The 6,000-nt window shown below is 40.6% G+C and overlaps 1 long non-coding RNA gene across 1 annotated transcript; it reads right to left on the reverse strand.

The window, feature by feature from the left end:
- Window positions 1–498: 498 nt before the first annotated feature.
- On the reverse strand, window positions 499–3,962 carry LOC139833023 (uncharacterized). The gene is made up of 2 exons (XR_011748008.1): window positions 3,021–3,962; window positions 499–1,484 (listed from the first exon to the last, which is right to left on the reverse strand). It is a non-coding gene; the product is annotated as an uncharacterized lncRNA (long non-coding RNA).
- Between the last annotated feature and the right edge of the window lie 2,038 nt (window positions 3,963–6,000).

The following is a 6,000-nucleotide window of genomic DNA, read 5'->3' on the forward strand; positions in this document are numbered from 1 at the left end:
TCCAGAGACAGACACTATTGGATTCCAGGAAGAATCTGGACAAGTGATATATTCAATTATATCTAGTGAGATCATCACAAAGTTCAAGAGAGGTCGTAGTCTGCACAAGTCAGAACCACACTCCGAAACGTGAGAGAGATCAAACTTCGAGGACGAAGTTTAGTTTAAGGGGTAGAGACTGTAATATCCCAGATATTGGGGTTACAAAAAATAGAGGAAACAGATGTGTGCATTGCATTCATGCATAGAAAATCCGGGGAATTTTCGCGCTTTTGTTTAAAACCATCAAAGTGATCGAGGTTTCTCTTACATCGATGGAATTGAGTTAGTCATCGATGTGGGTGCGACAAATTTCGACATGACCTTTGTGAATTCATTTGTTTTGGGGAGAACAAACTTGAATCCAAATCAAATATGGTAATATGAATTCAAATGAGAAATTGATTGAAAATTTGAATGAAAATTTGAATTCCAAACTATAATATGAAATACAATATGTAAAAGTTAACACATTTGATAATTAAAAATAGATGGATAATTTAAACCTTATTACAATTATCATAATTCAATCATATACAAGCTCCAAAAGAAATAGAAGATTACAAAAGTAATAAAGAGGAAATCCTAAACTAAATCTTCATCTTCCAAATCTCTCCCAATCTTCTTATTCTTTTCCTGCAAAAGAGAAAGAAAGCAAAGGCAAAAGAGAAATAACATTGGGTTAATATTAAAATGTTTGTCTCCATATTTGGGAGACATTTTTAATATCGGAGACTAGCTAATGAGAACTAGGAACTTGTCCTAATCCCCAAATAGTGATTAGAGGGATTTAATCATATTTCGACAACATATGGATCAACCAAGCATAGTTGAGTAAATCTTGGATCATGAGGCAACATGGAATAAAGACAACAGTGGACTAAAGCAACACTACTTGATCCATATCAAAAGGCAACAATAATTGATTCACTACTTGAGGCAGCAAGGCAACAATTTTTATTCCCTCTAATCTAGCTACAAATCATAAAGCTCACCATCTTATTTAATTGGATCATGTTTGACATGGAAGGGTCAAAATGATCCTAAGCACTTAATGCAAAGTCAATTGCTAATTAAGCAAAGTGTAATTAATACTTGAGCTATCAATATTTAAGCTCATCAGTTGAATCCATTTAGTCACAGAAGACCAATAAGAGATATACACTTGGCTGTATCTTAAATAAAGTCCAACAGGGGATAAGTACAAGGTTGAGCCGTGCCTTGCAAATGAGGCAAACAAAGTCAAGTTTGCAACCTGCTCATGGAGAGGGAGCAACCTACCTAGCAGCTCACACACACACATGCAATCTATGTGTTGTCATCCCCACGGTAGATATCACATCAGTATAAAAACCACCTGGTAGTAGCAATAGCAGATTTCCTTGCAAACCACACCAAACCAGCCGCACCAACAGTCCATTTAGCAGTCATCTCTCCATCAGATACTAGAAAGAACATGTACTGATCCATTAGAAAAAACACCAGGACAACCACTAAGAACCACATCTAAATCTTAGGAAATAGATCAAGCAGCGAGGAGGTGGAGGATAACCACAATGAGGAGAAGGAATGTTACAAGAAGATTAATCAACAGTCCAGAAGGCCAAACTCTCCAACAGCAGGTTGATCCATCGATCTCATATAAGCATCTCAGCATATTAGCTTGCACAACTAGAATCAGGGGAAATAAATGAGGAATATACAACACTCCCATCTATCTACCCTTCAACTAGACTCTGTCTAGGAGGATATGAGAGATGGATTTCTCTCAGATCTGGCATAGAAGTGCTATGCCCAGTTCATCACAGAGAATCTTATAAAACCATAAATAGTATATCTGTTCTTATCAAAAGGTAGTGCCTCAGCCTTTGCATCATAGGCTAGGCCAAGATATCAAGCTCAACATCTGTTCTTATCAGTAATATAGAGAAAGAAATATGCAGCAGAGAGGGGAGCTTGATCAGCCAGCTGAGCTGGTGATCCATGGTAGAACCAGCAGCTCGTACCCTAAATATATACTGAGAGGGCAGTTAGGCCATGAGAGGAAACCAGCAAATAATCATGTCCAGTAAACTGTCCAAGCATCCACTTTGTACAACACACACATTTATTTGTTGTACCACACTAAACATGATCAGATAATCCATCAGATCATCCTCATTGTACTAGCAGTAGCTAAAAATTAAACACTTCTCATCCACTTATAATACATCAAATAGCATCTACAAGATAATATGAGGACCACCAATTTATATGGACATTATAAGTTGAAACCATAAGCACAACAACAATATCCTTTACTTTAGCTGTGCTCCAATTGAGCTCAGTTTTATATAACAACTAAAGTAATTCCCCGGAATAAAAAAAGTAATGACCAACTTTAGAAAACTATCACCAATAATCTGGATAAGCAAGCATATATACGTTCTTATCCAAATATATATATTCCAGCATAGCTAGCTCAAGCCAGCCATCAAATAGGGTAACCATTTATAACTATAAGCATCATATCTGTCCAAAGTATACATACCAACACTTTTCATATACTAAAAAGTGTTCAAGCATGCATATTCATAACCTAATCATCACTTAATCATTTACTTCCAAAGCAAAATAATATTATGTATGTCAATAAGCACACAAGGAAACTATCCTGTAAATCCATCATACATCAGCAACAACTAGCACCTAGTAATTAATCCTTTAGTATCTTGCAACTACAAACTCTCAGTGAACTGAGGTGCTAAAGTTCAGTTTCATCAGGAATAGCATATCTGCAAAACACACCTGCTTTGGATGAATAAATCATCCAAACTTGTGCATTGCATAGTACCATAGATCAACAATTTTAAGCAGTCTCTATTAGACTACTATAAGCACCAGCGCATCCAGATGACCATGAGCTCATACACATCACACACATTAACATAGCCACCAAATTATAGTCATGGCAGTATAGAGAGGGCAGAGATTGAGCTCACAGTGATTAAAGTAGCGAAGTAGGTGCAATAGTTGACGTTGGGGTTGCGCCCGCGACGTCATTCGACCGGCGTCGAGGATGAAGTAGTCGCAACAGCACAGCACAACACAGCGCTAGGAACGGCACGCCTAACCACCAGACACCACCGAGATGGCGAGCTCGAGCTGGGGCTCGTGGTCGACGAGGAGGCGGGTCGCCAATGGGGAGCAGCAGCGACTTGCAGCATCACACCGGCGAACCTAGGGTTCGGCCGAGCGCGTGTGGAGGCGCTTGGGGGCGTGGTGGCGGCGCTTATATGGTGGAGCCCCGCCGGTCAGCCATCAACGACCGGGAGAATATGGCGGCGGATCCACGCTAGGGAGCGCTGAGCGTGAGCAGGAGCATGTCGGCATCGAGGCGTCGTGTGAGGGCGAAGCCTCACCGGACAACAATAGCGACTAGCAGCGACTAGCAACGACGTGGAGGTTGGCCGGCGACGGCCAAACCGACCAGCGACCACTAGGGTTTCTAGGTTTGGGGACGGAGGAGGTAGAGCTGGAAAATCAAATCGAGTGGGACAGAGAGGTAGAGGACGTCGAGGGGAGCCCGAAAAACATCTCGCCGGCGCCAGAGCAGGCCGGAGGCAGCCGAAGAAAAGCGGCGGAGCGCAGCGTCGCCGGTGCTCGTATGCGTGAGAGAGCAAGGGAGCGTCGCGGTGCCGGGAAATAGGAGAGGATGCCAGGGCGGAGCTGCGGCGTCTGGCAGCAGCGCCGGAGGCGGCCGGTATCGGCCGGAGTGTACCCAGCAGCCACGGCCGCTGCATCGCGTGAGAAGGAGAAGGGGAATCGAGAGGCAGAGGAGCGTGCGTGTGCTGGTGTCGGTCCAGCCCAGCGTGCGTGGCTGTGTTGAGTTCGTGTGTATTTTTGGGTTTGAACCAACCCGTTAGGCTAGTGCCTGTGTGCTAATTGAGCCAAATTATAATAACTAATCTACTAAATGTATTCGATGTGTTCCTATCTAAGATAATCAAATTAGAATAAGTGGCATACTTACATTAGGGCATTTATATGTGCTTAGGTTAAATAAAAATACTTGACAAGAAATATAATTTTGTGTTTAATCTAAAAATGTCATGAAAATTATTCACGTAGCAAATGTTACATTTAAATCAAGTTAACTATAAGGCCCTAAAGGTTCTGAATTCAATTCTAATTACTTTTTAATTCCTAAAATAATATTTAATAATCATTCAAAATCTTTATTTGAATTTCCAAAGGTTGGAAATATTATTTCAACTTTAGATGTATAATTCATGTAATAAACTCAATATGTAATTTTAATAATATAATAAAATCTAACCTTAATAGTTATTCCTTGAAACCTAAATATAATATGTGTTGTTAAAACACTATTTTTCTAAAATCAATAAAATGAGTTCGCACTCATATATAAAAATACAAAAACTCTAACAACACTTGATATCATACTCTTATACATCTTTGAATGGAATTGTTTGATTTACTATGCATAACCATGTTAGGACCTTTATGATCGGACCTTAAGTAGGAGGTCAATATTAGATCATGTGTTACTTATATTGTTTAGGTAAAACATTCATCCTACACTACCAATTTGATCTTATACAAGAAATTGGGCATGCCTCGTTAGTTATATCATCCAATATTGTACCATTAGAAGCATGGTACCAAACCTAATAATCATTAGCCATCATACCTAATTCAACTCAACTAAGTTGATACCACTCACTAATATTGTCCTCTTATATGATAAATTTTATACACCATATACCTAAGCCATAGCCTTGGCTATGTGTAGACTTTAAGTGTTTATCCTTGATTGAATAGTATTCATTTCCAATTTCTATACCAAGCTAAACACAACTCTAATAAGATTCTTGTTTGTGAATCACTCTAAAAGTGCAACACACCCTAAACCAATCATATCAACTCACTAATCCTAAATCATCGGGGTTAGGTCACTCTTAGAACGATTGCATCTCATACTTATGCATTATTGCATCCTTACCAATCTTTTAAACATCGTCCTTACCGTACGATGATGCTATTTCAGAATTTGGAGTTAATGCCTATCGAAGACCTTGCCTGCATAATCTTGCAGTCAAGAAAGGCAAGTTCATCACTTGCTCATGTCATTTGAGTATCTTTATCAAATTACTTGCAAAGTACTATGATTATCACTATTGCATAAAAAACCAAAACCACTATTTTCATAACTATGAATATGACTATGTGGTGGGCAATGGAACCATGGATTGTGTTGATATGGTGGAGGTTCCATTGCAAGGGTTTATATCCATCTAGGATTAAACAACAAATGTCGCCAGTGATTCTTGTGCCGTAATACCCGTGTTAACCATAAGATCTGGAGTGGGACAGAATAGTCAATTGTATTTCCACCTCTTGTACATCAACGGATGCGCTTTACCGTAGACCCTTGATCCAAGAGAGGACAAGTGGTACCCTTGATCCAAGAGAGGACAAGTGGTAGGGTGGGGGTCCCGATAAAGTCCCCACGGTAATTGCGGTCTATGATGGGTTGCGGTACCGCCGAAGGAGTTCATGGTAGAGACCTGAATTGTTGTCGTGGTCGGGGTCCGTCCCTAAGGGGTGTAAGTGGACCGACGAGGACCCAGGGTCGGAGTTTGCAACAACGGGTGGGTGTATGAGGCAGCGGAGGAATATGATTGGCTATGACCTTATACCGGGCCTCACACCAAAGGAAGTGTGGACGAGAACATGACTCGGTTGGCACCAAGGTTAAGATCTCTTATGGGTAAAGCAACACACCTCTGCAGAGTGTAAAGAACCGTGACCTGTCACTCCTCGTTCGGGATATGGAATCGCGAACGCGGCCGGAAAGGAGCTCCATGAAGTTCTAGTAAACCGGTGAAGGCTGACGGACATAGTTCTTCTGAATAAAAGCAACCTTTTGAAGAAATGGTTATGAAAACTTGCATTGGT

This window comes from Lolium perenne, chromosome 7, assembly GCF_019359855.2.
Source record: "Lolium perenne isolate Kyuss_39 chromosome 7, Kyuss_2.0, whole genome shotgun sequence".
NCBI lineage: Eukaryota > Viridiplantae > Streptophyta > Magnoliopsida > Poales > Poaceae > Lolium > Lolium perenne.